This window comes from Eleutherodactylus coqui, chromosome 7 (assembly GCF_035609145.1).
Source record: "Eleutherodactylus coqui strain aEleCoq1 chromosome 7, aEleCoq1.hap1, whole genome shotgun sequence".
Classification (NCBI taxonomy): Eukaryota; Metazoa; Chordata; class Amphibia; order Anura; family Eleutherodactylidae; genus Eleutherodactylus; species Eleutherodactylus coqui.
In genome coordinates, this window is record NC_089843.1 from 201,083,008 (window position 1) to 201,091,380 (window position 8,373).

The window sequence follows — 8,373 nt, forward strand, 5'->3', positions numbered from 1 at the left end:
AGCGGTAGGTACGAACTATAGAGTGCGGCTGCCATATGAACTGGTGTGTGTGTTGTTTTGCTTCCAGTTGTACCTGTGCTGTGCACACTCTGGCAGACGCAGCTGCTCAGTGGATACAATGTTGCGAGCAGACGGGCTGAGTGTCAATCAAAGTGCTTGGGTGGTGGTGGTAGCAGCAGCCGCCGCCACAGCTGCGCTGCACCTCTTGCTCGTCGGTGTTGTTTTTCTGCTTTTGGAAACGGTTGTAGGAAAGGGGGTGCACCGGTCCTGGAGGTACTGCAATACCAGGTCAATGCGTGGAGTGGACAGAGCAAGCTCTTTTTCCAGCTCCCTGTTCTAAAAATCCATTTAATATATGGTCCCCAGATAGGGGACGTATCAGATATTAAACTGATAAGAACAGATTTTTTTTTAAGTTGACAAACCCTCCACAAGGGGGGGTGTTTTTATTTGCACAACATATATTTACATAGACGCTTTAAAAATGCTTATCAATAGTACATTAAAACATATTAATAACACATTAAAACATACCATTTAAAACATTTGTCTACGTATAATACATGTTAAAATACAAAACAAATTAAAAATCACATAAAAGGGCCCTTGGTGGCATCAAATTATGGAGCTCCATTCTGCTAAAAGCCATTTTCTCGCTAAAACAGGAAAATTTTTCTTGTCTACTAAAAAGTACTGGTGCATCTCATTAAGAGTAATTGATAAAATGTCCTTCACAGATAAAACTTCATGTTTAAAAACTAAAATGTTTCTGGTTTTCCACAGAGCTGCTTTGACCGAGTTGACCATCTTCCATGCCATAATTCTTTGAGTCTGTGTGGGGCATTCCAGGCATCCATATAAAACGACATCCAATGTAAGTCTCTTAAGTCCGGTAATCTTTCTCATGAGCGGCAATATCTTAGTCCATACTTTCTTGGCGATAAAACAAGTCCATATTAGATGTAGTGTTGTCTCTTCTCCTGGGCATCCGGGTCTTGGGCATGCGGCAGTGTTGGTCAAACCTCTACGATGCTGGAATGCCCGGCATGGAAGACAGTCATGGACGCAGCTCCAGGCCAGATCTTTCTGTGAATTAAAAATATAGTGGTTAACCATCATCCAGGTCTCTTTACTCTTTTTTTCGTTAAAATTACTGACTTGTACATAAAAACCACTTTCTTTTATGGTTTTTAAAATGCCTTTACTGTTCATTAAAATTTGCGCACTTTTGCCAGTAAAATTATATAAAATCACTATTTTTTCTAAAATCTTATACTCACGGGGCAAGTTAAAAGAATAAGGGGAATTTAAAACCGTGTGGAACCATCCATTCCTCCTCATAAAATAGCCAGTGTTGTATCGTAAAAAATAAGACCAATAGTGATTTTTAAAAAGAGCACCAATACACAAACTAAAATACTTCGTATATAAAAAGGCTTTAAAATCAGGGAAATCTTTTCCTCCCATCTCCTTCGGCTTCATTACGATTTCCCTGCTGAGTTTTTCCATCTTGGAGCTCCATAAGAATGTGAAGCATGCCTTTACAATTTTATTAAAAACTCTGCCAGGAGGGGGAAACACCAAGCTTAAATACAGTAAAATGGGTAAAATCACTGACTTTGTGATTAAAACCCTCCCCTCCATGGTCAGCTGCCGCATGCTCCACATACAAATTTTCTTATTGACTTTCTGTGCCACCAAGTCCCAACTATTAAGACCTCTGTTGTCCTCGTTGAAGGAGACACCTAAAATTTGCACTGAGTCGGACACAGGGATGGGGACATCTGACAATGGCAGGTCCCCGATGTTTAAAATACTACTCTTGTTAAAATTTACCTTAAAACCCGAGGCGCAGCAATAAAACTCAATTTGCCTTGATGCTCTCTGGATTGACAGGGTGTCCCTTCCAAGTATTGCCACATCGTCCATGTACCCCACTACTTTGGCCTCGATCCCCCCCCCGCCGGGCAGGGGGATCCCTCGGATCAGCTTGTCCCGTCGGATTGTACATAAAAGAGGCTCTAGGGCGCAGATAAAAAGTAGTGGGGACAAGGGACACCCCTGCTTCACCCCGGAATCTAAAAGTACTTCCTGTGTCCTAAAACCATTGACTAAAATTCTGCTTGTGCAATTATCGTAAAACGCTTTAAGAGACAATAAAAAACCTTCCGGTATACCCATTCTCTCTAAAACCTTAAAAAGATAAAAATGTGACACTCGGTCAAAGGCTTTCTCGAAGTCTATTGTTAAAATAGCCATTTGACCTTGTCTTGATTTTGTGTCACTAATAACATCTTTGATCAGGTTAAGATTCTCCCATATTGCCCTCCCGGGCACCCCACAGACCTGGTTGGGGTGTACAATTTTGCTTACTACGGTCTTTAGTCTGTTCGCACATATTTTGGCCATTATTTTGTAGTCACTGTTCAGAAGGGTGATCGGTCTCCAGTTTTTAATATCGGTCTTGTCTCCTTTTTTGTATAGGAGAGACACGTCACCCTTCTTCCAGGACCCCGGGAGGGCTTTAGACATAAAAACTTCAATAAAAAGGGAGAAGAGGTCATCCTTAAAAATACCAAAAAAGGTGACATAAAACTCAATGGGTATACCATCGGGCCCAGGCACCTTACCTGGTTTAAAACTCTTAATAGTCTCTAAAATCTCCTGTTCTGTGATGTCCCTTGATAAAATCTCACGAGAACCAGGATCTAAAACGTCAGTGATCTCCTTCAACGAGTCATTCATAAAATCACTGTCAACAGGTTTAGTATTAAAAAGATCCGCATAAAACTCATACACTTTCTTTAAAATACCCTGTATGTCCTTGGTGCCACCGAGATCATCGAGGACTGTGCGCTTGTCTCTTATCTTCTTGAAGAAGTACCTGGAGCAGGTTTCATTTTCCTCCAGATGTTGTACTTTAGAGCGGAAGATTATTTCTTTTCCCCTCTGCTCCAGGCACCGGGCGATCTCTTTCTTCACCTCGATGATCTCGTGGTCCACCTCTATATCATGTTCACGGAACTTATACAGGGTTTGCAGGCGAGTGTTCAGGTTGGAATAAAATGTCCGCTTTTCTTTAGCCTTGGCGATCCCAACCTTGATAAAAAAGTTTTTAATTTTTTGCTTCATCATCTCCCACCACTGGCTGGTGGGAGTGTTGGGATCTTTCACTCGCCTGCAGTCTTTATAAAAAGTGATAAAATCGGATAAAACCTGCGGATCTTCTAAAAGGGACACGTTAAACTTCCAGGCACTTTTACCGGATTTCCTCTTTAAAACGGTATCAACTTTAAAATATAAAAGCTTATGGTCAGAGAAAATGTTGGTAAAAGAATCACATCTAAAAGGCAGTACTTGATAAGAACAGAACATAAAATCTATCCTGGAGCTGCAGATCTTGTTGCTCCAGGTGACGCCGGCTTCCTCTGATGCGTTGGGATTGCATTTCTTAAAAGCATCAGTGAGCTTGGCGTCTAAAATCAGATTTTTTAACATTGAAGAGGTCTTATCATAATTTCTGCTCACTGAGCTAGAAAGCCGGCGTTCCCCCTTTAAAATACAATTAAAATCCCCTGCTAAAATCAGGGGGTCAGAATCATTAATAAAAAGGGGTAAAATCTCTAGCATCTCTGCTCGCTCTTTCTTATCCGCTGATCCATAAAAGTTTAAAAACTGCCACTTTATACCATTGATAAAAGCCTTGACCAATAAAACTCTGCCTGGTAAAATTTCATTAATAACGTCAATTAAAACGTTACCCTTAAAAAGAATGGCGACCCCCGCCGATCTGGTCTCGTTAGAGCCGGACCAGACCGACGGTCCATGTACCCAGTCATCTTGGTATTTTTTGTAGTTTGCTCTATGCGGGATGCCGCACTCCTGCAGGAAAAATACGGAGGCAGCAAAGATAGTCAGGTAGTTGAAGAGGGCGACCCTCCTCACGTGGCTCTCGATACTTCTGACGTTAAAAGTGAGTCCCGACAGAGCAGCCATTGGAGACTAGGATATACGTGGGTCTTCAAAAGTCTCCGGGCAAGCCAAAGACCTCGCTAGCACTCTCACACCCCCCCGCATCCGAATCTATCGAGAACGGCGATGCTGGAGAGGAACCCACTCCACTTAGTGGACCCCCGACGGTGCCCGAGAGAGGGATTTGCGTTAGATCCCATATGGATTCTATTCCTTCCGGAAACTCCAAGGGGGCCAGCAGGCCGGCTCCCGTGCTTATTTCTGTCCCCTCCGCCGGGGTGGGTACTTGGCTCACTTGCGTTTCTGTGCCCTCGGAGGTGGCACCCCGCGCCCCCTCCTGGCCGGGAGGGGGAGGGGCCTTCTGGGATGACACAGCAGGGGGTACTTTCCCCGGGTCCTCCGACTTCGCCGGGATCTCCGGGGTTCCCCCCTGCACCACCTCCGAATAAAGCTTGCCTCCTGAGCCTTTCCGCCGTTTCTGCGTTGCGGCCGCTGTGCCCCCTGGGTCCTCCACCTCGGGCACCGCTTGAGCGGGCATCTTCGGAGGGCCTGGACCGGCTTCCCCGGCTCTACTACCTCTACCGGTTTCCCGGGAGGGAGAGCCTGTCCGCCGGTCACTCACCCTCCTTTTGATGCTCCGCTGCTCCTTACCACTCTGGGGGGGTCCACTGGAGACCTCCATCTCCTCAGGTTCCTCTCCCTGGGGGGGTGCTGCTTGGTCATCTGGCTGCCCTGGCTGCTCTTTGGGTCCGGGTCGCCCTTGCTGCTCCGTCTTCTGTGCTCTGTGGGGGCAAAACGTGTAGAGGTGACCAACACTGCCGCAAAAATAACATCCTTTCCCTTTCTGACATTGACTAGTTTCGTGATCCGTGCCCCCACACTTCCTACAGGTGCTCGCACAGGAATCCTTATGGTGACCGTATTGTGAACAAATCCTGCAGAAGTCGGGCATTCCCGCAAAGTACAGGTCGCCATTCACTTTGCCCAATTTAAAACGCGCTGGCGGCAAGATCACTCCCCCCGGCTTACTGGGGTCACTTACACACGTGGCCTGGAAACGCCACTTCGAGGTCCAGATGCCAAACTCGTTCATTATCTTTCCCATACATCTGACGGATTTAAAATAGCGTAGGAGGAAATCCTCAACCTCTTTAACGTCAATGTAGGGTGAATACATCTTAATCACCACGAGTTTGGTTATGTCGAGGACGTGCTCGACCAGCAAGACACCCGCAAGCTTCGGATCTTTTTTGCTCGGTATGGCTGCAACCAGGTCTCGAAAGATGCCCGTCTCAGTTAGGGTGACGTCATAGATCCGTCGCTTGGGGTAGTCTTGGATCGCTAGAATCTCACGTTTTTGTACATTAAACACTCCTTGTAGCACGTCCTCGACCACATACCTCAGGCCACGTGTATCCGCACTTTCCGTAAAAGAGACACGTACGGTGTTCTTTATCCGCGCATAAGCCGGTATTTCTGTTGGGTTTTCACCCATTTTGTAGTTTGGTGTCACAAAACCGCTTTGTGACGCCTAGGTAGAAGCGCCCTCCTCTGGCCCGGAGACCAGAAGAGGCAGGGGGATCGCAACTCGTTTACTCTGGGACTAATCCCTCTCCCTAATGGCAGCAGGCGGGTGAAGCCCACCGAAGTGGGCGATCCCGCCAGGCAAAGGAGAGGGGTACCCGAGTTACCTTCCGGCTAAGACTTCCTGTACCAGGTACACTTGGTCTTAGCCAAAAGGCCGAGAAGCGATAACCCGAAATGGGTTTCACCTGTAGCCCGGTCCGCCCAACTCCACTTCTAAGGCTTGAGGCAACACGCTCAGCCAGCACTCTGGGCGCACCCACAATGCACCCAGGCAGCGGGGAGAGCTTGTAAAACTTTACATAGCCCCGCCCCACGCCTTCTCAACCGCGCCCAGCCTCACACCCTCAGTCCTTCCTCTTGCACCGAGCTCACGCATCCTAGGCTTGCAGAGCCTGCTGCTGCAGGACTCGTCAGCTCCCTACAAACGAGGGTTAAGCCGGCGATGACACTAGAAGCAAGCACTAGTTTGTCTCTGAAGGTGCGTCGGCCGGTCGGTTGGAGGGATCTCTTCGGCCAGCCGCATTTCGAGTAGGGACGGATGGAAACTTTTTACCTAAAATAAGGGAAATTGGCTTCGGCCCCATAGGGCTTTATTGCCTTCCCCTGGGCCAGCATTAGTAGACCCTAGTAAGGAGAATATTAGAGCGGCATGGTCATCCGAAGAACTTAAAAACATACAGCAGGCCTTTTTTTCCCGCCATGCATACATACATACATACATAACTACAGATTTTATATTTTTTTTACATATATACATTATATATATATACACACACTATATATATATATATATATATATATATATATATATATACATACACACACACACACTTATATACACACACACATACACACACAAACAATCTTAAATCTATCTTTAATCTATATCTACAAAATCTGTAATTTAGAAATAATCCATATCTATATTCTACATAATTAATAAAGATAGATAGATAGATAGATAGATAGACTCACATACATGCATACATACATACATACATACTGTATGCAATTGAGCCAGGTGTTTGGAAGGCTGATGATGTCACTCCTTTGTGATGTCATCAATTTAGAAGCATTAATACCGGGCTTGGCAGCCATTTCAGTCAGTCTCTGCTGCAGCTGGGAGACGGGAGATGGTCTTTATTTCCACCAAGAAGCTGCAGAACTACCGGTAACTGCATCATTTTTATTTTATTCAATATAGGTTTTATTGGTTTCATGGAGGGGGGGGAAACTTTTGCCTTATCTCAAAGCAATGTAAAATTAACTTTGACAATGAAACTTAATAAATCAATTTCGAGTTGAACTATATCATGTTTGTCTGTGATATTTTATAAGGTCTACAAACAGGGGAATGAGGGGAGGGTAAGGGGGGGAGTGGTAAGGGATGGTAGGTATCTATGACACGGGAGAAAGAGAAAATAAAACAAAAAGGGGGGGGGGGGGGGCGGGCTCCGGGATTGTTGTTTCTCTTTACGATTGTGGTTTAAACGTGTTACTCACATGTCCCTGTCTGTAACCACCTAGTAAATAGGGGTGAGCTCCGGGCATCTATCCATATCGCCCAGGTGTGATACAATTTATCATAGCCTGACGGCTCATCTTGAAGCCTCATTCTCTCCCTACGCTCTATTTCGTGGATCAATGTTATTTTTAGTGGAGTGCATTTTTTATGCAGCACACAAGGGGGAGACAGCGGCCTACCAAAATCGAGTTGGCTGCTGCTGTGGCTTTCTTTTTTTAAAAAAAAAAGGTAGGTTCCGTTCTTCCATGGTGAGGAATAGGCAGGGAGGTTCCGTTTTTGCCAGCTGGGGAATGCTTATAGGCAAGGCCTTATCCCTGGTGGTGCATGTAACGTTAGACCACGTTTCAGCATTCAGTCAGTCAGTGGCTGACAAACGAGCTCCATGCAAGTTTACATTAAACAGACACATTTCTTTCTTTACTGTATTGACTGCGGTCTGTAATCGAGCGGTTGAACTGTTTCTGTGTCCATGCATTGAATAAAGCAATACATCCTTGTAAAGTAGACGTCCGTTCGTTGGAGTTCTTTGCTCCCCGAGTGTTGCTCCATCTCTAAACGTTGGCCTGGATCTTCATGGACGAATACTGCCCATCCCACGTGGAGCGTGTATCTCAGCCCGCGTGGAGTGCTGCAGTCCAATGAGGTATTCCGTGCTACATAGCAAGCCTTGGGCCTGTGTGATTGGGGGTCCGCTGCTGTCTGTCCACTCTGAAGCGCGCATCCGGGGCCGGCCGCTTTTCGACTACCAGCGACTGCAGGTCACACACACAGGCTGGTTGGAATGGCCTAGCATTATCCTGATCCGGAGGTGTAACTTGAAGCTGCGGGGCCCCAGTACAAAGTCTGGAACTGGGCCCCCAAACTATAAAGCTTCATTGATAGCATTGGTTTACAATGTGGGGAAGAGAGACTTTATGGGCCCCCTAGGGCTCCGGGCCCCCTGCACATACACCCATGACCCGAATACGTGGAGCATACAGACGCAGGCTGCCAGGATACGCTGTGCCTGCCCGATGTTTCCAACTTGGCTATTAGCGCAGCGGTAGGTACAAACTATAGAGTGCGGCTGCCATATGAACTGGTGTGTGTGTTGTTTTGCTTCCAGTTGTACCTGTGCTGTGCACACTCTGGCAGACGCAGCTGCTCAAGGGATACAATGTTGCGAGCAGACGGGCTGAGTGTCAATCAAAGTGCTTGGGTGGTGGTGGTAGCAGCAGCCGCCGCCACAGCTGCGCTGCACCTCTTGCTCGTCGGTGTTGTTTTTCTGCTTTTGGAAACGGTTGTAGGAA

General features: G+C 46.5%; 1 non-coding gene across 1 annotated transcript; it reads right to left on the reverse strand.

Annotated features, from left to right (window-relative positions):
• Positions 1 to 251: 251 nt before the first annotated feature.
• LOC136573924 (U2 spliceosomal RNA) lies at positions 252 to 439 on the reverse strand. The gene has a single exon (XR_010786126.1). It is a non-coding gene; the product is annotated as a U2 spliceosomal RNA (small nuclear RNA).
• Positions 440 to 8,373: the final 7,934 nt, after the last annotated feature.